Source organism: Lepidochelys kempii, chromosome 7 (assembly GCF_965140265.1).
Source record: "Lepidochelys kempii isolate rLepKem1 chromosome 7, rLepKem1.hap2, whole genome shotgun sequence".
In the NCBI taxonomy this organism is placed as follows: Eukaryota; Metazoa; Chordata; order Testudines; family Cheloniidae; genus Lepidochelys; species Lepidochelys kempii.
The window spans coordinates 50,975,719-51,000,968 of NC_133262.1; the positions used below are offsets into that span (position 1 = coordinate 50,975,719).

Sequence of the window (25,250 nt, forward strand, 5' to 3'; positions counted from 1 at the left end):
TCTTTCAGAACACAAAATTCTATTCAATGATGAAAAAGAATGCTCAACTGGAGAGAGTCCAGCGAAGGGCAACAAAAATGATTAGGGGTCTGGAACACATGAGTTATGAGGAGAGGCTGAGGGAGCTGGGATTGTTTAGCCTGCAGAAGAGAAGAATGAGGGGGGATTTGATAGCTGCTTTCAACTACCTGAAAGGGGGTTCCAAAGAGGATGGCTCTAAACTGTTCTCAATGGTAGCAGATGACAGAACGAGGAGTAATGGTCTCAAGTTGCAGTGGGGGAGGTTTAGATTGGATATTAGGAAAAACTTTTTCACTAAGAGGGTGGTGAAACACTGGAATGCGTTACCTAGGGAGGTGGTAGAATCTCCTTCCTTAGAGGTTTTTAAGGTCAGGCTTGACAAAGCCCTGGCTGGGATGATTTAACTGGGAATTGGTCCTGCTTCGAGCAGGGGGTTGGACTAGATGACCTTCTGGGGTCCCTTCCAACCCTGATATTCTATGATTCTATGATTCTAACTGTAGCTGTTGTGACTGGGAGTAGCAAGAGATGAATTCCTACTTCTTTCATCCCAGGAAACATAGCACAAATATCGGGTCGAGCCACTAGTGATGATAAAAAAGAAGTTAAAGTCACATCTTCATTCATTCATCATATGATATTGCACTCTGTGTTCAAATTCTCTATTCTGTCCTGAGCACATGGCAGCCCCATTGCTGGTAGTGCCTCACTCCACTCAACTGTTGGTGTTTTATAGGACAGGCAACTGTAAAAGCTACGTAGAGGTTGAGTAGAATCTAGAAGGTTTCAGAGTAACAGCCGTGTTAGTCTGTATTCGCAAAAAGAAAAGGAGTACTTGTGGCACCTTAGAGACTAACCAATTTATTTGAGTATAAGCTTTCCTGAGCTACAGCTCATAAAAGCTTATGCTCAGATAAATTGGTTAGTCTCTAAGGTGCCACAAGTACTTATTTTCTTTTTAGAATCTAGAAGTCACTGTTGTAGCTTTTTAAGAATCAAGTCTGTGTACTTTTTCAGTTGTCTTAACAGACACTTCTTGTCCTCTTCACTTAAGGATTCAATATAAATGCCTTCATTAGTCAACTTCTGGACTGAAGTCTTTGCTTCTTCCAGTACCTTTTCAATAGATAGCTCTCTGATTGATCCAAAGGTAGCTTCTATTGCTGGACAAAGATCTACTACTGTTGTAGCAGATGCCTGGATGGCATTGTTTAATGACCCAAGTGGTTTCAACAATAGACTTACGAGAGAGAGAATGGCAATAGTCTTCTCTGAATGTAGTAGCAAAAGTAATCCACCAGCCTCACTACTTAGATCCATCCCATCTTGGTAGATACTTTCCAAAGCCAACAATAACGGCTGGAGTAATTTTAAGACAACAGCCAAGGATCACTAATGAGAAAGCCAGAGGGTTTTCCCAGGTTGGACTAATATGAACTTCAGTCCCGGTGTATCTTCTATATTTTCCAAGATATTCAATCTTTTTGGACTCTTGCTGAAAAAAGAATATAATGCAGACATTAAATGTATAGCTTTTTAAATGTCTTTTGAAGAGTCTGCAGCTCATACTAGCACTAGTTGGAGTAGATGGCCTCTGCAGTGTGTATAGGAGAGATTAGGGTTACACTTTTCTCTGAGCAAAGCTTGTACTCCACCATGTCTTCCTGGGAAGTTTGCAGCTCCATCAAATGCACAAGCAGCCATCTGTTTGGGGTCCAATTGACAAGCATTTAACTCTTCTAAGATGTGGGTTGTCACAGATTCAGCCGATGTGTCTTCTATAACTTGTACATCTAGAAATTCATCTACTGGTCTACCACTGACATCAAGATAACGTACACAATGACTTAATACTTGATGTCCATTTGCATCAGTGCATTCATCAGCCATGTAGGCAAATTTTTTGAATGTGGTGAAACAGTTCTTCACTTTTTCAACTGTTGAGTCTTTCCCTGTTGCACCGCACATCTCTAGCCAGTCAGTTGAGTTTCTCGCAGAAAGATAGTGAGCATTTGCTGGTCTTGTTCAGAACCAGTGTTCAACTACAGGATGAACAAGTGACAATGCACTTAACATTGGCCTCCAGTTTGTAGTGTGTGGTATCTCTTGCTTAAATAGAAAGTATGATGCCACAGCCGTGTTTGTTGGCATGAACTGTGTTGTGTCTCCAGCATTCTTAACAGCCTCATTAAGTACTTCTAAAATTGGCTTTGAAAGTGGGCTTATAAGGCTTTCTGCATGTTGATGCAGCCCAGAGGCCTGGTGTTTTGCTGTTCTTTCACATAATTTGTCAGCATTGGCTTTGCTGATTGGTCTGACAAACCAAGCTCCTCCACTTTTACCAGTTGTAGCATTGGGAAGCTTTCCTTCTTCGTAAGTTTTTTGCAAGAGGTGCACCAGTAGCCATCTTTTGTAATTTCAATAAATGGGAACACTTTGACTGACAAACATTGGGAACTGCCTTTAGGTTTTGGAGACACTGTTTCTTCAATAGGTAGCTGTATTTGTGCTTCAGGCTGGTTGGATGTAGATACGCCACTTGAACCTTCAGATGACATGTTGATATATTCTTGGTTCTTGATGTGTTCTTCACCTTGGTTAGTTTTTGAGACCTTTGAGTGGAAAAATTGTTGTATTGTTTTTTGTCTTTTCATTTTCACCTGCAACATATAAAAGAGATATGAATAAATTAAATGTTTTGTTACTATAATGCAAATTTTAACATAAGGATAATGCAAAATACACCAAAACATATAACAGGTCTAGATTTCTAAAAAAATATAAATTTAAAAAAAATGTATTTAATTTAAATTGACTTTTGAAAAGTAAGCCATTATGGGATAAGAGGGAAGTCGTCTCATGGATCAGTAACTGGTTAAAAGATGGGAAACAAAGGGGAGGAATAAATTATCAGTTTTCAGAATGGAGAGACATAAATAGTGGTATCCCTGAGTGGTCAGTACTGGGACCATTACTGTTCAACATATTCATACATGATCTGGAAAAATGGGTAAACAGTGAGGTGGCAAAATTTGCAGATGATACAAAACTATTCAACATAGTTAAGTCCAAAGCAGACTGCGAAGAGTTACAAAGGGATCTCACAAAACTGGGTGACTGGGCAACAAAATGGTAGATGAAATTCAATGTTGATAAATGCAAAGTAATGCACATTGGAAAACATAATCTCAACTATACATACAAAATGACGGGGTCTAAATTAGCTGTTAACACTCAAGAAAGAGATGTTGGAGTCATTGTGGATGGTTCTCTGAAAACATCCACTCAATGTGCAGCGGCAGTCAACAAAGCAAACAGAATGTTGGGAATCATTAAGAAAGGGATAGATAATAAGACAGAAAATATCATATTGCCTCTAAATCCATGGTACGTGTACACCTTGAATACTGTGTGCAGATCTGATCACCACATCCCAAAAAAAGATATATTGGAATTGGAAAAGGTACAGAGATGGGCAACTAAAATGATTAGGGGTATGAAACAGGAGGAGAAATTAAAATGACTGGGAATTTTCATTTTAGAAAAGAGACAACTAAGGGGGGATATGATAGAGGTCTATAAATCTTGATTGGTGTGAAGAAAGTGAATAAGGAAATGTTATCTAATCCTTCACATAACACAAGGACTAGCAGTCACCCCCATGAAATTAATAGGCAGCAGGTTTTAAAAAAAACAAAAGGAAGTACTTCACACAACATAAAGTCAACCCGTGGAATTCTTTGCCAGGGGATGCTGTAAAGACCTAAACTATAACAGGATTAAAAAAAGAACTAGATAAATTCCTGAAGAATAGGTCCATCAGTGGCTATTAGCCAGGATGGGGAGGGATGCAACACCATGCTCTGAGTGTCCCTAGCCTGTTTGCCAGAAGCTGGGAATGGGCAACAGGGGATGGATCACTTGATGATTACCTGTTCCGTTCATTGCCTCTGAAGCACCTGGTCTTGACCACTGTTGGAAGACAGGATACTGGGCTATATGGACCATTGGTCTGACCCAATATGGCTATTCTTATGTAAAAATTAATTATAATAATAAAAATGTTTAGTACAGAAACTCCCCAACATACTGATCTCTCAAGATAGCAACAATGTGAGATAACAACCTTGGTAAATAATGCATTTTAAAAATCTTGTCCTACTAGGAAACATTTATATAAGTTTCCATTCCCAGTCACAAATCTAGCATTCTGGAGCAAAATGACTAAAATATAGTCCAACAAACAAATGTTTATTTAATGTGCCCCTCACTTTTCCCTCCACCGCACCCCACTCACTGGTGTTGTCCTTGGTCAGTGGCGACTCAGAGTTCCGAGGTGCTTTCACATGAGTTCACCTCCCAAGTGGGGGGCAAGAAGGCATCTTGCTCATTCCTCCAGCTGCTCACTGTTCGCTCTGTCCACTGTTGTTCATTGTGCCACCGTTCACTCCATCGCTCTGTTGCCAATGGCCCTGCACCGTCACCTTCTGCTGCCACCTGCCTCTGTGACCTCTGCAAGTTGGTCTCTTGAGGTTCCACCGGGTCTCAGTGATTTCAGCTGAGCTCTCAGTGCGGGAACCTCACTGCTAGTGCAGGCGGGGCTGTCTCTTCCACAGAAACACTGTCCCACAGCAGGACTAAGCACTTAGACCTGATTATCAGTGATTTCAGCTGCAGTGGTCACTTAACAAAACAAAAGACTATCTATGGAGCCTAATCAGCTCTGTCTTTAAACAGTGGAGAGGGGCAGGTCAAATAGTACTTGTGACTCAGGCAGACCATCAAACAGAATGCCTGTCCCCACCCTCTCTCTTGATGCCTTCAATCGGTACAGGCTATGTACAGTTCTACTGCCCTTTACTCATACAATAAGAATAACATTTCATTACCCCCGCCCCCTACATTCAAGTGATTTGTAACCCAACCCCAGCCAAAATCTATCACTTGGGTAACACAGCTCTGTTTGCTGGATACCTATGTAGATCAGATGTGAATGTAACTACAACTGGTCCTGAAGCCTTTCCCCCCCAGCCCCCAGCTCATCACTAGCTGCCAGGGAGAGCTCATTTAGACTTTGCTTACAAACCATAATTTGAAATTATTAGGTTGGCCAACAACACCAAAATGAATGCACTGACATTGTCATAAAAAACAACAGCTGAATAAGGAAGCTAGTCTATGTTCATACTTTTCAAATCTATACTTTTATAGATACATGTATTTTATCATACACTTTATATGCTTTTAAAGTGTGTATTAATGTGGGAGAAGTGTAGGGTCCAACACACCTGAGCCTCCGTGTATCACCCTCAGTCCAATGGGCTGGTGGAGAGGTTCAATGGGACCCTAAAGATGATGCTGCAAACATTTATGGACCAGCATGCGACTGGGACAAGTATTTACCCCACCTGCTATTTGCATACAGGGAAGTGCCCCAGGAATCCACAGGGTTTTCTCCATTCAAGTTGCTGTACGGAAGGAGAGTGAGGGGACCCCTGAGGAATGAGTGGGAGGGGAAGGCCTCTTCCGATGGAGAATTGGTGGTGGAGTATGTACTGACCTTCTAGGAAAAGCTTGCTGAGCTCATGGGCTTGGCCAGGGGAAACATAGCCAGGGCACAAAGGAAGCAGAAGGTCTGGTACAAGCGCTCAGAGCATGCCCTCTCCTATGCTACCAGGGATCAGGTGATGCTCCTCATCCCTGTGAGGAAGAACAAGCTGCAAGCTGCCTGGGACAGCCCCTTCCAGGTCATCAGACAGATAAATGAGGTGAACTATGTAGTGGAACTGCCCAACCTGGCACACAGCCACCAGGTGTACCATGTCAACATGATGAAGTCATACTGGGACAGGGAGAAGTTGGTGTTGGCTGTGTGTGGGCAGTGGGAGGAGAAGAGAGACGATCCTCTGGTGGGTCTCCTCCCCAAGGCTGGGGCTGACCCCTCACTGAAATCAATTCGCCTCTCAGACCATCTTACCCCTGCCCAGCAGACAGAGATCAGAGAAGTGCTGCATTTGTATCAGCAGCAGTTTTCCAACCTACCTGGGCTCACAAACCTGGCTGTTCACTGGGTAGAGATGGTAGCCAACCCTCCAATCAGGTGTTCCCCATTCAGGGTCACTGGGAAAGCAGCCCAGGACCTGGAGAGAGAGGTTGGAAACATGCTGGTTTTAGGGGTGATCTGGCCATCCTCCAACCCATGGGCCTCTCCCGTGGTATTGGTTCCCAAGAAGGGGTTGATCCGGTTCTGTGTGAAGTATCAGAAGCTGTCACGGACTCACAGGTAGTGCCCACTCACAGCTAGTGCCCGTGCGATCCCTGGGGGGAACCCCCTTCAGTGAGACAGCCCTTCTCGGGGGTCCACTCTCTCTCGGCGGTTAAGCCCCTCTGCCTCCTCGAACCACACCTCTCTGAGCCTTAGCACACCTGTTTCTCACCGTGGGCCCCCTCAAGGAGTCCACTCACTCTGGACCCCCGGGGCCTCCACTTTCAGAGGGAATAATGCAACCCTGTTCTCTAGACAGGAGTGACTCGCAGCCAGTGTAAAACAGGAGGGTTTATTGAACATCTGAACTCAGCATAGGAAACTCTCAGGGCCCTCAGGCCTGGCTTCCCTCAGCACAGCACATCTAAGTCTCCCCTGCATTCAGGTGGACTCTGCTTGCTCTCTCTCTCTCCAGTCTTGAGCCCCCCTGCTTCCCAGCTGGGCATCTAATATCACCGTCCCCAAGCCTCACCTGTGTCTATTATCTTCTATCCAGGCAAACAGGGTCGCCTGGGCCTCCTCTCCTCTCTTCTGTCCTCTGGCACCTTCTGGCTGGAACCACCTGGTCAAAGGTAACCGGGGTCCTTTCTTTACAGCCCGTTGTCCTCCCGTTGGCCAGAACCGTCTGTGACTCCTGAACTGGACCTCCGGGTCACCAGTCACTGGGTATCCATTCTCCAGGCCGTTGGCTGGGGTCCCAAGTTCCATTGCCAGTCCTCTGTAACAACAAACCCCCTCTCCCATCACCTTGTTAAACCAGTAACACCCAGGGAAACTGAGTCCCATCCCCTCTGCATGCAAACCATTGGAAAAACAAGGAAAAAACAAGAAAATCCCTCACTTCATCACAGAAACTCAATACCATCACCCTGTTTGATGCCTACCCCATGCCTAGGACCGATGACCTTAGACAAGTTGGGTGGCGCCCGCTACCTCACTATTATGGATCTCACCAAAGGCTACTGGCAGGTGCCTTTGGACCCAGAGGCCAGGGTGAAGTCTGCCTTCACCACCCCAACAGGGCTCTTCAAGTTCCTGGTCCTGCCTTTTGGCCTCAAGGGGGTCAATCTTCCAGCACCTGGTGGATCAGTTACTAAGGGGGATGGAGGACTTTGCTCTAACGTATATTGATGATATCTGTGTGTTTAGCCAGACCTGGGAGGAACATGTGTCCCAGGTGAAGAGGGTGCTCAGTCACCTCCAGGATGAAGGACTGACTATAAAAGCTGGAAAGTGCAAGGTGGGGATAGCAGAGGTGTCATATCTGGGCCACAAGTTGGTGGGTGTCCACCTAAAGCCAGTGCTGGCCAAAGGGGAGGCAATCAAGGGTTGGCCCACTCCACAGACTAAAAGCAGGTCCAGGCTTTCATTGGGATGGCAGGGCACTACCGGAGGTTTGTGCCACTCTTTAGCTCCCTGGAAGCTCACCTGATGGAGCTTTGTAGGAAGGGAAAGCCAGAGAGGGTGGTATGGACTGAGCAGTGCCAGAGGGCTCTCTGTGCGCTGAAGGGGGCACTCATCCAAAGCCTGGTGCTGGTAAACCCGAATTTTAACAAACCCTTCCTGGTGTTCACCGATGCCTCAGACATATGGCTGGGCGCGGTGCTGACGCAAACTGATACAAAGGGGGAGAGACACCCCATTGTGTACCTGAGCAAGAAGCTGCTGCCCTGGGAGCAGCACTATGTGGCCATAGAGAAGAAATGCCTGTCTCTGGTGTGGGCCCTTAAAAAGCTGCAGCCATATCTATTTGGGTGGCGCGTCACTGTGTACACTGACCATTCGCCCCTGACATGGCTACACCAAATGAAAGGGACTAATAACAAGATCCTGAGGTGGAGCCTGCTCCTCCAGGGTTATGACATGCAGGTGGTCCATGTGAGGGGGAGTGCCAATGTTACCAACCTTCACAGACAAGGTCAGCTCCCAGACAGCTGCACTGGGCAACGCAGTATGGGAAGGAGGTGAGCAGCCCTCCGTGGTGAAAGAACAGGTTAAGGACTATTTAGAAAAGCTGAACATGCACAAGTCCATGGGTCCAGATCTAATGCATCCAAGAGTGCTGAGGGAGTTGGCTGATGTAATTGCAGAGCCATTGGCCATTATCTTTGAAAACTTGTGGCATTCAGGGGAGGTCCCGGACAATTGGAAAAGGCAAATATAGTGCCCATATTTTAAAAAGGGAAGAAAGAGAACCCAGGGAACTACAGACCAGTCAGCCTCAGTTCAATCACTGGCAAAATCAAGGAATCCATTTTGAAGCACTTGGAGAAGAGGAAGGTGATAAGGAACAGTCAACATGGATTCACCAAGGCCAAGTCGTGCCTGACCAACCTGTTTGCCTTCGATGATGAGATAACTGGCTCTGTGGATATGGAGAAAGCAGCAGATGTGATATATCTTGACTTTAGCAAAGCTTTTGATACTGTCTCCCACAGTATTCTTGCCATCAAGTTAAAGAAGTATGGATTGGATTAATGGACTATAAAGTGGATAGAAAGCTGGCTAGATTGTTGGGCTCACTATCAATGGCTCAATGTCTAGCTGGCAGCCGGTATCATGTGGAGTGCCCCAGGGGTCAGTCCTGGGGCCAGTTTTGTTCAACATCTTTATTAATGATCTGGATGCTGGGATGGATTGTACCCTCAGCAAGTTCGCAGATGACACTAAAATGAGGGGAGAGGTACGTATGCTGGAGGACAGTGATGTTCCACTATCTCCCGGAGGATGTCCGCGGCGGCCAAGCACTACTCGGTCCCCGAGCGGTCCCGCTCCTCGAGGGTGGTGTTGAAGTCCCCGCCCAGGACCAGGCATTCGTGAGGATCCAAGATGCTGAGGAAGGCAGATGCCTGCTGATAGAATCGCAGCCGCTCCGGGCCCGATGTCGGGGCATAGATGTTAACGAGGTTGACCACGAGCCCCTCCATACAGACCCAGAGCTGCAGCACGCGGCCTGGCACAGACTCGGCGACCCCCAGCTCCTCGGGCCGTAGGTCAGGGGAGAACTGCGTCGCCAATCCAGACGTACAAACTGTGAGATGGCTAAAGTAGACCCTGTCCCCCCAATCCAGCCGCCAGCTGTCTTTGGAGGCCGGATCCGTTTGGGTCTCCTGCAGGAAGACCATACGGTACCCCCCCTCCCAAAGGAAGTCGAGCACCTGGGGCCTGCGGAGACCCATCCTACAGCCCCTGATGTTCAATGTTGCGAAAATCAGTGGTGCCATGAGGAGGGCTGGGGGGGATCCTCGCTGGCAGGGACGCACGTGGCCCCCATTGGGCCACGCCGCAAACTGTGACCTACCCTGTAGGTGAGCAACGAGTCACGGAAACCGCAGACCCACTGGTAGGCTGTGGCGGCCTGCTTTCCAGTCCTTTTACCCTCCCCCATAAAGGCCCTTGAGGCCCGGAGGATCTGATGAAAATCCCCCCATCACTGGAGAGCAAGCTGTACCTTGTTGCGGGAGCCACGGACATCTTCTAAAAACTCCCGCAACTTCTCTCGCAGCTCATCAGTGGGTGGGGTTACTGTCTCCTGGTCATCCCCTGACGGGGCCCTTGGTACAGCCCCGTGGCCCACCAAGACGGGCAGGCAGGGTACAGCCACGCGGCCCACCTCAAACCCTGGGGCAATAGGGAGCGGCGGAGGGAAGATAGCAGCCCCTAGTGGGTCGGGACAGGCAAACACAAAGGCCGCTCCCTGGGGCTCATCTGCTGGAAAAGGGAAGAAGACAGCCCCAGGGGCGGCAATAACATCGCGGGAGGTGGATGGGATAGGGACAGGGTCAGCATCAAGGGCAGGACCGGGATCAGGGACAGGGACAGGGGCAGGGGAAGAGGTGAGATTCTGGGCTTCAGAAGCCAAGCAGCTGGATGGTGGCACTTCCCGATCAGGCTCAAGAGTTGAAGGGGTGGGGAGGGGGCTCTCAGCGATGCCGGGCGCAGGCTCCATGGTGGGTTTGGCAGCCACGGCATCAGGAGGTGGACTATCTTCTTTAGGGCCCCCACCCGGGAAGGAGGTCAATTGTGCCACACCAATGAGGGGTGCCCCTCGTGGCTCGGGTCCCGGCTGCATGGCACTGGCCGTCACCTCAACAGGCTCGGCGGCCGTCAGCGGGTTGCCTTCTGCGGCCGGGTTGATGGAGGAGTCCAGGGGCTCCTCGGAGGTGGGAGCGGAAGCAACGGTTACGGAGAGGGAGCATAGGGAAAGGGGGGCTGGAGTGAGGTCGCCCAGATCGAGGCCCGCTGGCAAAGGGTCATCCTCCCCCTGGGTGACCGGGGTCAGACCTAAGGCCTCGATCTCCTCGTATATGGAGGGGAGATCGCTTTCCGCCACCCCGGGGTTCTCCCCACTGGCACCCGACCCGACGGTTGCCTTGGGGCTCACAGAGGCTTCAGATGGTACCAGGGCAGGAGCAGCTCCCTCAGGGGCCTCGGTGGGGAGGGACTGCCGTGGAGGGGAGATACTACCTTCCAGTGGTGCCACATCTTCCCCAGCTGGCACCGGTGGATGGAACACACCCATGGGCAAAGCGGAAGGCTCGGCATCAGTGCCCCCCTTCCTGGTCTTCCAGGGGACCTCTGCATCGGATGGGAGGAGCGGAGCTCGAGCCTTCCACTTACCCCGCTTCCCCTGTACTAGGGCCCAGCCCTCCATGGCATCATCTGGGGGCTGGCTAGCAGGGGTCGGATCAGGGGGCAGAGGCGATGGCTCAGGGACTCGGGGGGGTAACGATGAGGCAGCACAAGAGAGGGAAGATTCCTTCTGGGGCGGGCCCTCTCCCATGCCCGGCAGTGTCCCTGCCGCACCCTCCTCCACAGGCCCCGCCAGATTGCAAGCAGCGGAAGTGGGGCTCTCCCACTCATCTGGGCATAGTGGGGGAGGTGCCCCTTGGGCCCAAGCGGGAGCAGTGGTGGGCTGGGAAGGAGGAGGGGTGGCTTCGGGGGCCGGGCAGCAAGGTGCGCCAGCGATGACAGGGTCAGCACCCTGCTGGGGCTCGGGGGTCCCAGATGCCCCTCCTTGCCGGGCCAAGGTCAGTCCCTCCGGACGTGCCCCATCACCCGGCAGAGGTAGCACCGGGCCTCCTCCGTAGAGTACTGCACCTGGTAATGGGCCCCCTGGTAGGGGACCAAGAATGACCCCTTGAGCGCCTCTCCGTCACGTGCAGGTGGTGGCAGTTGAAGCTGCACTTGCTGGCGAAACGAGAGGACGTGACGGAGGACGAGGTCTTTGCAGCCCAATGGGAGAGGGCTGACAACAGAGATGGGTTTCCCCAGGGTGGAGAGGGCGGGTAACAGGGCGGCATTGGGAAGAAAGGGAGGGACAGAGGTCAGGACCAGGCGGATGCCCAGGTCCTCTAGAGGCTCTAGGGGGACAAACACGCCCCCCACCGCCACGCCCTTCTCCACCGCCTCCTGGGCGGCGGCCTCCGATGCTAAAAAGAAGACAATCTTTCCGTACATTTTGGAGGCCGCCACAATGGCCATGGGCCCCACCACCCTCGCCAACACTCGCACGTAGGTCTCCACATGAGGCGAGGCGGGCACCAGGAGGCAACGGATGCCATGCTTCCTGGTCAAGGTCGGGAAGGGGCCCCGGCCGCTATAGATGGTAGCAGAGGTGGTGGGCGGGAGAGATGACATAGCGGCAGGCAGGGGGGCCGCCGCCACCTGGGCATACGCCCTGGGGGCGGGACACCCGCAGAGCTGGTGGAGGGAACAGCGGGGAGGGACGCCGCGGCTGGTGGTGGGGCCACGGCAGTGGGGGCAGCCCCTGCCATGGAGGGCTTGGTCTTTTTTGCAGGGTCCTTACCCTTCTTTTTACCCTGGCCCTTCCTGCCGGCTGTGGGGGCTTCCCCAGAGTCGGAGGGGGTGAGGGACGTGGCAGCAACGGAGGTCATCCTGGTGTCCACCACTGCCGGTGCCCCAGCAGGGGCAGTAGCAGGTGGTTCGGCTGCGGCAGCGGAGGTAGAGGCTTGGGGGAGCAACAGGGCGGCAGGTGGGGGAGGGGCAGTGGGGTTTTCTGGAGGGGCCCCACCCGTCTTGTCCCCCGCCCTCATGAGCAGGGAGGGAAGGGGAGACATCAGAAGGAGGAGGGAAAAGGGGAAGCAGGTCGACCACTCCTCCCCGCTAGGCTGCAGGCAGGGGAGGAGGGTGCCAAAGGGGTGGGTTGGACGGGGGGGGCAATCAGGGGTTGGGGCAATAACCAACACTGGGTGGAATTCCTCTAACTGCACTAGGGGAGGGGGGGATACAACAGCATTGGGAGTGCAGTGAACAGGGTTTAAGCTAAAAAAGGGGAGTGGCACAAGCGCATGGGCGGGAGCATGGGTGCACAAGCAAGGGGCTAAGCGGGCTGGAGTTAGGTCAGGGAAACCAAGGGGCTAGTTTCAAAGGCTGGGGCGGGGCAAACAAACAAAGGCTGCAGAGGGAAACGGGTGGGGCAGACAAACAAACTGAAGCTAGTAATGGGGCTGGGGCAAAAGGGGGGGTAAAAGGCTGCAAGGGGCAAATGGGGTAGGTAGCAAAAGGCAAAGCTGTGAGATGGACAGTCCGGGGCGGGGGCACGTGCACCCACGTGTGCTTGCACAAAGTCAGTTTGGGCTGGCTGCTGCTTCTGGCCCAAATGGTGGAATCAGGGTGTGGCAAGCCAAGCAAGCAGCTGAGTCCAGAGGCAGGAGCTGAGGCAGATGGTAAACAGCCAGTGGGGGTGGTGGAGGGGGCAGCAGTGGTAATAGTGGTGGGGGTTGAGGGGGACACGGATGGATCAGGGGGCAGCTCGACGCCACACCCCCTGTGTCCCTACAAACACAGTCAAGACCCCCACCACAAGAGCAGTTTGAAAGTTACTCCGTTCCAAAGGCCCCCTCCACGGTGGTTTGCAAAGTTTCTAGGTGTTCCCCCACTGCTAGATGGTCCTCTTCTTCTCCTCCTCGGGGCTTCAGCAGCTCCAGGCAGCAGACTCTACAGCAGCAGCTCCAGGAACTCAAGGTAGTGGTCCGGGTAAGCAGAAAGGACCCCTCTCAGGTGGTGGTGGTAGTGTCCACACAGCAAAGGCTGGGGCTGGGGTCCCTCACTCCCCCCCTCTGGGGAGCGCACCAGCAGGGCTCCCCCCAGGGGCTGTAGTTGGAGCGGTAGCAGCACCCAAGGGTGGGGGGTTCCAGCAGCCGGCCAGCAACCAGGTAGCAGAGAAGGAGGGAGTGGTGTCTGGCCTACCCAGGGGAGCAGCTGGAGCAGCAGTAGCAGCAGAGAGAGCCCAGGGCCTAACAGCAGCAGCAGGAATCATAGAATCATAGAATATCAGGGTTGGAAGGGACCCCAGAAGGTCCAGAAGCTCGAAGCAGGACCAATTCCCAGTTAAATCATCCCAGCCAGGGCTTTGTCAAGCCTGACCTTAAAAACCTCTAAGGAAGGAGATTCTACCACCTCCCTAGGTAACGCATTCCAGTGTTTCACCACCCTCTTAGTGAAAAAGTTTTTCCTAATACCCAATCTAAACCTCCCCCACTGCAACTTGAGACCATTACTCCTCGTTCTGTCATCTGCTACCATTGAGAACAGTTTAGAGCCATCCTCTTTGGAACCCCCTTTCAGGTAGTTGAAAGCAGCTATCAAATCCCCCCTCATTCTTCTCTTCCGCAGACTAAACAATCCCAGTTCCCTCAGCCTCTCCTCATAAGTCATGTGTTCCAGACCCCTAATCATTTTTGTTGCCCTTCGCTGGACTCTCTCCAATTTATCCACATCCTTCTTGAAGTGTGGGGCCCAAAACTGGACACAGTACTCCAGATGAGGCCTCACCAATGTCGAATAGAGGGGAACGATCACGTCCCTCGATCTGCTCGCTATGCCCCTACTTATACATCCCAAAATGCCATTGGCCTTCTTGGCAACAAGGGCACACTGTTGACTCATATCCAGCTTCTCGTCCACTGTCACCCCTAGGTCCTTTTCCGCAGAACTGCTGCCTAGCCATTCGGTCCCTAGTCTGTAGCTGTGCAGATCCAGCAGTCCCAGAGCCGGGGCTTCCATCAACTTCCTTTTCAAGATTTTAAATGCCCTGTCAGCCTCTGGGGTCCAATAGAAGGGGTCATGATCTGCTCCTTTTACACAGTCGTACAGGGGTTTAGCCCATAGTCCAAACTCTGGGATCCATATCCTGCAAAAGCCTGCCATACCCAGAAATGCCCTGAGCCGCTTACGATTACTTGGGGTAGGAACTTGACAGATAGCTTCCTTTCTTTTGCTTGAAAGCTGACGCTCCCCTTGCCGTATGTGAAACCCAAGGTACCATACTGCTAGGAGGGCCATTTGAGCCTTACTCCGTGCTACCCGATATCCCCGGAGTCCAATAAAATTCAGGAGGCTCACGGTGGCATTAAGGCAGGGGATTTGGCCCACAGTGGCAATTAACAAATCATCTACATACTGCAAAAGGAGTGCCTTCTCATTATTCCACTCGTCTAGGTCCCTGGCCAGAGCCTGGCCAAAGAGGGTGGGGGAGTTTTTAAATCCCTGGGCCAACACTGTCCAGCAAAGTTGCTTTTTAACCCTATTTCGGTCCTCCCACTTGAAGGAGAAGATCTCCTGTGATGGGGTGGCAACTGGGATGGTAAAGAAAGCATCTTTCAGATCGAGGACTGAAAAATGGGTATGTTGTCCCCCTATAGAAGCCAATAAGGTATACGGGTTAGGGACAAGAGGGTGCAGAGTCTTAACCTGTTCATTGACTGCCCTTAGGTCCTGTACCAGCTGATACGTGCCATCAGGCTTCTGTACGGGTAGAATGGGAGTGTTCCAGGCTGACTGACATTCCCGGAGAATACCATACGTTAGGAATCGATCTATAGTTTCCTGTAAACCTTCTCTGGCTTCCCTCTTGATTGGATACTGTTTTACTTGCACTGGGCCTTTCCCTGGTATGAGCTGAATAGTAATGGGCGTCTGGTGGGTGGCCCTTCCTGGGATCCCTGATGCCCACACGAGGGGGTACACCTGGTCTTCCCATGGGCTCCATTCTGGGGCTTGCACAGCTGAGGGCTCAACTGAAAGGGTCATGATCCATGCATTCTCAGGGGGTAAGGTAAGGGTTATTTCATCCTCAGTAAAATGCAGGGTGGCACCGAGGCGACAAAGCAGATCCCGTCCTAACAGAGGTGTTGGAGACTCAGGGAGGTATACCAGCTTGTGGGATATAGTCCTATTTCCCAAAGCACATTCCACTGGGGCATACACTGGGCACTTGGTGTCTCTGCCTGTGGCTCCCACCACAGTAAGGGAATCTGCTACTGGCAACTGAAGGGGTCGATTTACGGCAGTTCGTGCTGCTCCAGAGTCCACTAAAAAATCTATTTCTGAGCTTCCCACTCGCATCTTTACTTGGGATTCTGGGGGTAGGGTGGTCCATCTCCCCTGACACCCCTATTCCTGCTCCGCCATCACCATCATAGAGGCACCCCCCTTTTCTTTCCTCTTTGGGCACTCATTTTTCCAGTGTCCCTCTTGTTGACACAAGGCACACTGGTTGAGACCCAGTCGTCTCTCCTGCAAGCCCGGACGTTCGTGTCCACTGCCCCTTCCTCCCCGGCCATTTCCCTTAGTGCCGACCTGTACCGCTGTTACCATCAGTCTCACTTGCTTTCTCTCCTTCTCAGTGGTAGAAGAGGACAGAACAAGGAGTAATGGTCTCAAGTTGCAGTGGGGAAGGTTTAGATTGGATATTAGGAAAAACTTTTTCACTAGGAGGGTGGTGAATCACTGGAATGCATTACCTAGGGAGGTGGTAGAATCTCCTTCCTTAGAAGTTTTTAAGGTCAGGCTTGACAAAGCCCTGGCTGGGATGATTTAATTGGGGGTTGGTCCTGCTTTGAGCAGGGGGTTGGACTAGATGACCTCCTGAGGTCCCTTCCAACCCTGATATTCTATGATTCTGATTCTATGATCTCTCTAAGACGTTTCAGTTGTATGTACATGAACAAAAGGGGGTGGCCCTGGGAGTGCTGACACAGCTGTTAGGAGCATGGAGACATCCCGTGGCTTATTTTTCTAAGCAACTGGATCAGGTTGCAAAGGGTTGGCCGGCATGTTTACGGGCGGTCGCAGCTACTGCCCTAGTGCTTAAGGAAGCTGAGAAGCTAACATTGGGAGGGGTTATGCAAATCTATACTCCCCATATGGTCTGAGCCTTATTGGCTGCAAAGGGAGGGCTTTGGCTCACCCAGGCTCGGATTGCTCGGTATCAGGCTAAGCTGTTAGAAAACTCTGAAGTCACCTTACAGCCTTGCCCCTCCCTTAACCCAGCCACCCTCTTGCCAGGAACAGAAACATGACTGTTTAGAGATCATAGATGTCCAGTACTCCAGCCGTCCGGATTTAAATGATGTACCCCTCCCAAATGCAGATTATGAATGGTATACTGATGGTAGCAGTACTGTAATAGATGGGCAAAGGAGGGCAGGTTATGTTGTTGTGACCCTCCATGACACTGTAGAAGCTGAAGTTTTGCCTGCTGGGACCTCTGCCCAGCTGGCTGAACTAAGAGCCCTGACCCATGTACTTGAACTGTCAAAAGGAAAGCGGGTCAACATTTTTACTGATTCAAAGTATGCTTTTGGTGTGCTACGTGCTCATGCTGGCCTATAGAAGCAAAGGGGAATGCTGACAGCCCAAGGCTCCCCAGTCAAGTACGGGCCCCAAATCCTCCGGCTCCTAGATGCCGTACAACTTCCCTCGGAAGTGGCGGTGGTACACTGTAAAGCCCATCAAAGGGAAGATCAAAATGTGGCCAGAGGTAACGCCCGGGCAGATAGAGAGGCTAAGCATGCTGCCACCCTGCCATCCCCTCAGACTGAGAACGCCCATATGCATGCCCTTATCCCATCAGTAGGGGAGCTTCCAACCCCTCAGTACTCTGGGGAGGAGAGACAGCTAACTGACAAACTCGGTCTCCGGGAAAAAGAGGGATGGCTCCATTCCCCGGAAGGGAAGGTCCTCTTACCAAAGGGCCTGATCCAACCGGTGTTGCAGAAACTACATCAAACCACTCATGCTGACAGGGAAGCACTTATCCACTAATGGGAAAATACTTTATCACTTCTGGACTCCGACCCCTGGCTGCCCAGGTACAAGCAGACTGCTTAGTCTGCCAAAAGAATAACCCCCGACCGGGACATCCTGTGCCACCAGCTGCCCTAGAACCCACTCCGGGTCCCGGACGAGTGTGGCAAATAGACTTTACTGAGTTTCCCTGGACCCAAGGGTTCAAATATCTCCTTGTCATAGTGGATCGGTTCAGCGGATGGCCAGAAGCCTTCCCATGCCGTAATTGCACTGCAAGAACAGTGGCCCTCAAGTTTATTAAGGAGATCATTCCTCGCTTTGGACTCCCCCTGTGGATGGAATCTGACAACGGGACACACTTCACGTCAAAAATCATCCAAAGCATCTCAAATGCCTTACAGATCCCCTGGAAACTCCATACGCCCTGGAGACCGCAAGCCAGTGGGGTAGTGGAGCGTACCAATCAGACCCTTAAACGGCATCTCTCAAAAGTGTGCCAAGAAGCCTCACTGTGATGGCCTGATGCTTTGCCCCTCGTCCTACTCCATATCCGCGTTCTTCCAAAGGGTAGATTAGGGCTTAGTCCCTTAGAAATTATGTTTAGAAGGGCATGGCCTATGAATGGAACCCCGGTTCTGTCAGGGGAATGGGAGTTGGGTAATGGTTTTTTGTCACAGTATATGTGTTCCCCGTCTGCTGTTCTCTTGTTTCTTCACAGGTATACCAAGGATTCCCAGCCTCTCCCCTTGGACTCTCCCGTTCACTCCTTACAGCCCGGCGACTCTGTGCTTGTTCGTACCTGGAAAGATGAGCCTCTCCAGGAAAAGTGGAAAGGACCCTATACTGTCCTGCTGATCTACCATACAGTGGCAAAGATCGAGGACACAAGAACTGGATCCATCACTCTCGTCTGAAGGCAGTACCCGCCCCCTCGTCAGCAGGACAGTGGACCATCCAACCTGCTGACTCCTCATCTAGTGACGATCTCGGGCTAAAGCTACTGTTTAAAAGACACAAATAGCGGGCACCTTAATGCTAAAATGGGCCACCCAGGTACTGGAGACCCTGGGTTGGGAAGACTCTGGTGATAATTAATTGGGTAACATTGTTATTCTCTGTATTGTTATTTCCAAACTGTGCATATCGGGAGCATAACTCCTTTGTTTTGCTTGCGCACCATGTTGCTACTTTAACATACCAGACTGATTGCTGGGTGTGTGCTCCAACTCCACTGTCCCCCAAAACGGGAATGCCCCTTGACATGCTGCCCCTGACCCTAGCAGAATTAGCTGCCACCAAAGAGCAGGAAAGAACGGACTCGCCGTTCTGGAACAAGACTTCTTTACAACAAGCCACCTATCAGAACCAGGAGTATTCAATTGCAGTACTCACTGAGGGAGTATTATGTTTTACCCAAAACCAATCTGATCACTATGGGCGTCCTGTGGGAAAAAGCTCCTGTGTTATTACACAGTGGGCTGATGGGTATTGAATAAAGACCAAAAGGGGAGGCCAGCAGTGTGGGTGTAATGGTTCCTCCCCTTTTAGGGAAACTCTTACAAATAATCTTACCACAAAAAAAGGGTTTGGAAATATACCTTGCCGTCCAGTTAATATCTCCAATGTAGCAAGCCAATGGTGGGTTTGTAGTGGTCCCTATGGCAAGTGTAATTTAAAGGGCACAATTAGAAACGCCCCCACTTGTACCTAATCAGGAGGATGGGATGCCCCCTTAGGGGCATATGAACTGTTTGGAAAAACAGCCAAAGCAGCCTTAAATATCCCAGGAATCCCCTTAAGAAATAGTCCTTACTGGGCCCTACAGGGTCACTATTTTGTATGTGGCCAAAAGGCTTACAAGGTGCTGCCAGCCAACTGGACAGGTAGCTGTTATATAGCTCATGGAGTTCCTCATCTGTCAATAACTGCCACACTGCCCAAAGGAAAGATTAGAAATGCCCGAGACACCTCTGTTGAGTCACGAGAAAAGACCCTGCGGTGACTGACTGCGGCACTGGAGGGCAATATGAAGAATTCCCTCACAACCGAGAAGCTTGTAGGGTGCTCTGTACTGGGAATAGAGCCACTGTTTACCAGGCCAGCCATGGCATGCATAGGCCGCTATACTGTAAGGCTGCAAATGGTACTTGAGAAAGTTGCCTTAGAGTTATAGGACTCGGTTAGTGATTTAGGGTCAGCAGTAAAAACATTAAATAAAGAGGTACAGCAGCTCAGGACGTTTTCCCTCCAAAACAGGCTGGCTTTGGACTATATCTTGGCATCCCAAGGAGGGGTTTGTGCCCTCATCGGGCCCCAATGATGTGTATATGTAAATGATAGCAGTTATGAGATCTATGAAAAGGTGTTACTGGCTGAGGCCCATGCCCGAGCCGGAGCACAGGTTGCCTATACTGCCCCAGAGAGCGATTGGTTGCAAACCTTGTTTTCAGGCTGGGGTTTATCGTTTTGGCTTGGTGGTTTATTTAGCCTGTTACTGAAACTTCTCTTAACTGTATTGCTTGTATTAATGGTATTATGCTGTGCAGTATCATGTGTCAGGGCCCTTTTGCAAAAGTTAATAAGTCATTCTCTTCAGGGCTATCACATAGTGCTTATGCAAAGTCCTATTATAAAGAAATAAGTAGCCCAAGTGAGAAAACTCAGAGCCAAGGCTGTTGAGTGTTCTCAAAGGAGGGAGTTGTTGGGAACGCTGGGCATGGCCACTAGGTAACTCGAGGGGATGGAAGACCACGAGTGTTGATGAAGCCCCCTCACACTAGGCCAAGTGTCCTTGCCCCCCCTTCTCCCCACCTGGAGGCACTCGCAGCAGTTATGCGCACAAGGCCCAAGTGTCCTTGGCCCCCCCGCCTGGAGGCACTCACAGCAGTTATGCTGAGGATCTGCAACAATATGTTGCAGAGTCAGACTGCCTGAAACTAAACAAGGCCAAACAGGGCAGATATGGAAGAACAATGCTGAATAAAGCAGCTTTATGTATAGTTTAACAAATGATACAGAGAACAAGGAAACTAGCTGGTAACTGGATTGGCTGGCTATATGGATACTTAGGGCAGCTTGCTACTGGATAAGTATGCTGAAGAAAGGATGTATAAAAGCCTGTGTAACTTCCTGCTCTGTGTACAGGATTTGAGATTCTAATCTCCCTGTACCTTCTTTGAAGCTTCAAATAAACTTTTCTGCTTCTCCACCCCGTTGTGATTATTGGGTGAAGCACACCGGGTAGCGAACCCCCTCCCTCCCCCCCCCCCCCGCTGTTGCTCACCTCTGGCACTGGGTGCCGGCAACACTCCTTCTTCCCTGTTTTAAAGATGGGCACTACATTAGCCTTTTTCCTGTCATCCGGGACCTCCCCCAATGGCCATGAGTTTTCAAATATAATGGCCTGGTACCCTGATGAGCAAGGCTCAGACTCTGCTCCCTTGTTGGGTCAAAACTGTGCAAGGGGGAGACCAAGCGCTCCCCAGCCAGCCCCAATGCCCCCCAACCGTACCTCCCAACCAGCCCTGTCATAAATATTAAGGGAAGGGTAAACCCCTTTAAAATCCCTCCTGGCCAGAGGAAAAATCCTCTCACCTGTAGAGGGTTAAGAAGCTAAAGGTAACCTCGCTGGCACCTGACCAAAATGACCAATGAGGAGACAAAATACTTTCAAAAGCTGGAAGGAGGGAGAGAAACAAAGGGTCTGTGTCTGTCGGTATGCTGCTTTTGCCGGGGATAGAACAGGAATGGAGTCTTAGAACTTTTAGTAAGTAATCTAGCTAGGTATGAGTTAGATTATGATTTCCTTAAATGGCTGAGAAAAGAACTGTGCTGAATAGAATGACTATTCCTGTCTGTATACCTTTTTTGTAACTTAAGGTTTTGCCTAGAGGGATTCTCTACGTTTTGAATCTAATTACCCTGTAAGGTATCTACCATCCTGATTTTACAGAGGTGATTCCTTTACTTCTATTAAAAGTCTTCTTGTAAGAAAACTGAATGCTTTTTCATTGTTCTCAGATCCAAGGGTTTGGGTCTGTGGTAACCTATGCAAATTGGTGAGGATTTTTACCAAACCTTCCCCAGGAATAGGGGTGCAAGGGTTGGGAGGATTTTGGGGAAAAGACGTGTCCAAACTACGTTTCCCAGTAAACCCAGTTAAAGTTTGGTGGTGGCAGTGGAAATCCAGGCTCAAAGGATAAAATTAATTTGTACCTTGGGGAAGTTTTAACCTAAGCTGCTGAAAGTAAGTTTAGGAGGTTTTCATGCAGGTCCCCACATCTGTACCCTAGAGTTCAGAGTGGGGGAAGGAACCTTGACATGGTGGCAGAGTGGTGGGATTAACCTGAAATCATTTTGAGATCAATTTGAGATTTTTTGAACCAGAAATACAGATTTTAAAAAAGAATTTTTTTTCCCTTTGGCGCTGCTCGAAAGGAGGTCCAACTGAAAGCAGCTAGTTTTTTCTCTGCTTTGGGGCCAGAGCAGAGACAAAAGGGGATTATCTTTGTGAATTGCAGGTTTTCTTTGCCTGGAGGCAGGGTACTTAACCTCCTGCAGGGAAATTCACAGTCTTCACAAACCAGAAGATTTTTTTTCCCCTAAAAGTAAATAGGGGGGGTGTTCTACCCATTTGCCTGGAGACAAAAGTGGCAGAGGGTTTTTTTAGGATTTTGATTTTATTTTTTTTTTTACAAGGAGCACAGGTTTGAAAAAGAATTTTTTTCCTTTGGGCTACTGGTAAGCAGGTTTCCAAGTAGTTGGAGGTTTTTTGCTTTGATTTGGGGCCAGAGCACAGACAAAGGGAATTGTCTTTTTCTATAGGCTGACAATCACTATCAGAGAATAGGAATCCTATTCCAGCTACAGCAAAATTTTACAGCCAAGTTTTATTTGTTTATTTCTAAACCTCGGGTGTAAAGTTAGTTAAAAACAGAGAGGTTAGGATGACAGAATCCACAGCACAACAAAAGATGGAATTAGCCAGATTTCAGGCTGAGGAAAAACAAAAGGAACATGAAAGACAGATAGAACTCATGCGGCTGGAGAAGGAGGTACAGAAAACTGCCCACAGGAGGGAAATGGAGGCAAGGAAGCATGTGGAGGAGGAGAAGGAAAAAGAGAGGAAGCATGAACTGGAGATGGAGAAGGTAAAGGCTCAGCAGAATATACCAACAAACCCTAGCAATCCTTCTCCAGGTACCACTTCCCATCCCAGAAAGTTCCCCACCTACAAGGCAGGCGATGTTACGGAGGCCTTCTTAGAAAACTTCAAAAGGGCCTGCCTTGGGTACAACATCTCTACTGACCAATACATGGTAGAGCTGAGGCCGCAGCTCAGTGGACCCTTAGCTGAGGTGGCAGCTGAAATGCCTAAAGAACACATGAACAAGTATGAACTGTTTAAATCCAAGGCGAGAATCAGAATGGGGATAACACCCAAGCAGTCTCATCGGAGGTTCAGAGCCCTAAGGTGGAAACCAGATGTGTCATTTACCCGACATGCCTACCACATTGTGAAATATTGGGATGCCTGGATATCAGGAGCAAGTGTTGAATCTCCAGTAAATTTGCCCTTCCTAATGCAAATGGAACAATTCTTAGAGGGTGTTCCTGAGGAAATAGAAAGATACATCCTAGAAGGGAAGCCCAAAACTGTAATCGAGGCAGTGGAGATTGGAGCCAGATAGGTGGAGGTGGCAGAGAAGAAGAAAACTGGTCGCAGTTGGAGCGGAGACCAGAAGGGACAACCCCAGACCACACCCTATTACCGGGGGCCGCCCAAAGCCCTACCTACCTCCCAAAGAACCCTCCAGACCCCTTATCGTCCCACCACCCCGTTCTCCAGCAACCCACCTCACTCCAGTGACCCGTCAGCTGGACAATGTTTTAAATGTAACGAGCTGGGGCATGTAAAGGCCAACTGCCCCAAGAACCCCAACAGATTACGGTTCATTGCACCGGAATCACACCAGAGGTCCGCAGGCCCAGATACCTCCCAGATACCCTTGGAACAGAAGGAAACTGTGAGTGTGGGCGGGAAGAAGGTCACTGCGTGGAGGGACACCGGAGCACAAGTGTCACCTATCCATGCTTCGTTAGTGGACCCCATTTAATCAACCCAGAGATCCCAGTGACGATTCAACCCTTCAAGTCCAACTCTTTCGATTTGCCTACAGCCAAGTTGCCTGTCCAGTACCAGGGCTGTCAGGAATGTGGACTTTTGCAGTCTATGATGATTATCCCATCCCCATGCTGTTGGGGGAAGACTTGGCCAATCATGTGAAGTGGGCCAAGAGGGAGGGAATGGTCACCCGTAGCCAGGCTAAACAAGCCGTGAGGCCTAGCTCTGTTCCGGAAACTTCTATCAGGACCCGGTCAGAGGTGATGGACCCGGACCCAGGCCAATGTCTGCGACAGCAGTAGTGGATCCAGTCCCAGAGACCCAGACGGAGCCAGTCCCAGAACCGGAACTAGTGGAACAACCAACACCAGACCCATTGCCAGCACTGAATCCAGTACTTGCAACCCCAACACCAGAGGGCCCCACCGAACCTGAACCGGCAGCAGCCCATAATCCTACACAAGAGGCTCAGCCGGAGCCTGAACCCCCACATAGTGTCCCAGCGGAGAGCCGTTCACAGTCAATGGAAGCAGCCCCATCCCCTACATCGCTTCCAGAGGGACCAAGCATAGGTCCACAATCCAATGAGGAACTGATGTCTCCAGCCTAAAGGGAACAGTTCCAGACTGAACAGGAAGGAGATGAAAGCCTCCAGAGAGCTTGGACGGCGGCACGGAGCAACCCACCGCCTCTCAGCTCTTCTAATCGATCCAGGTTTGTTGTAGAAAGAGGACTTTTATACAAGGAAACTCTTTCTGGTGGACACCAGGAAGACTGGCATCCTCAGAGACAGTTGGTAGTTCCAACTAAATACTGGGCCAAGCTCTTGAGCTTAGCCCACAATCACCCTAGTGGCCATGCTGGGGTGAACAGGACCAAAGACCGTTTCGGGGGGTCATTCCACTGGGAGGGAATGGGCAAGGATGTTTCTACCTATGTCTGGTCTTGTGAAGTATGCCAAAGAGTGGGAAAACCCCAAGACCAGGTCAAAGTCCCTCTCCAGCCACTCCCCATCATTGAAGTTCCATTTCAGCGAGTAGCTGTGGATATTCTGGGTCCTTTTCCAAAAAAGACACCCAGAGGAAAGCAGTACATACTGACTTTCATGGATTTTGCCACCCGATGGCTGGCAGCAGTAGCTCTAAGCAACACCAGGGCTAAAAGTGTGTGCCAGGCACTAGCAGACATTTTTGCCAGAGTAGGTTGGCCCTCCGACATCCTCACAGATGCGGGGACTAATTTCCTGGCAGGCACTATGGAAAACCTTTGGGAAGCTCATGGGGTAAATCACTTGGTTGCCACTCCTTACCACCATCAAACAAATAGCATGGTGGAGAAGTTTAATGGAACTTTGGGGGCCATGATACGTAAATTCATACGTAAATGAGCACTCCAATGATTGGGATCTAGTGTTGCAGCAGTTGCTCTTTGCCTACAGAGCTGTACCACATCCCAGTTTAGGGTTTTCCCCATTTGAACTTGTATATGGCCGTGAGGTTAAGGGCCCATTACAGTTGGTGAAGCAGCAATGGGAGGGATCTACACATTCTCCAGGAACTAACATTCTGGACTTTGTAACCAACCTACAAAACACCCTCCGAACCTCTTTAGCCCTTGCTAAAGAAAACTTACAGGATGCTCAAAAAGAGCAAAAAGCCTGGTATGATAAACATGCCAGAGAGCGTTCCTTCAAAATAGGGGACCAGGTCATGGTCTTAAAGGCGCCCCAGGTCCATAAAATGGAAGCATCGTGGGAAGGGCCATTCACGGTCCAGGAGCACCTGG

General features: G+C 50.3%; 1 long non-coding RNA gene across 3 annotated transcripts in view; it reads right to left on the reverse strand.

Moving 5' to 3' along the window:
* Positions 1-963: 963 nt before the first annotated feature.
* The window catches only part of LOC140914570 (uncharacterized), a 29,942-nt gene continuing 5,655 nt past the window's right edge, over positions 964-25,250 (reverse strand). Inside the window, exons 1-5 of one of the 3 annotated variants that reach the window (XR_012159900.1) lie at positions 6,759-8,216; positions 6,064-6,161; positions 4,319-4,704; positions 3,954-3,993; positions 964-2,681 (exon numbers count right to left, since the gene is read on the reverse strand). This is a non-coding gene — a long non-coding RNA (uncharacterized lncRNA). Of the gene's footprint in view, positions 2,682-3,953; positions 3,994-4,318; positions 4,705-6,063; positions 6,162-6,758; positions 8,217-25,250 lie in introns of those variants that run through there. The other 2 variants (XR_012159899.1, XR_012159898.1) reach the window with 2 other exon arrangements.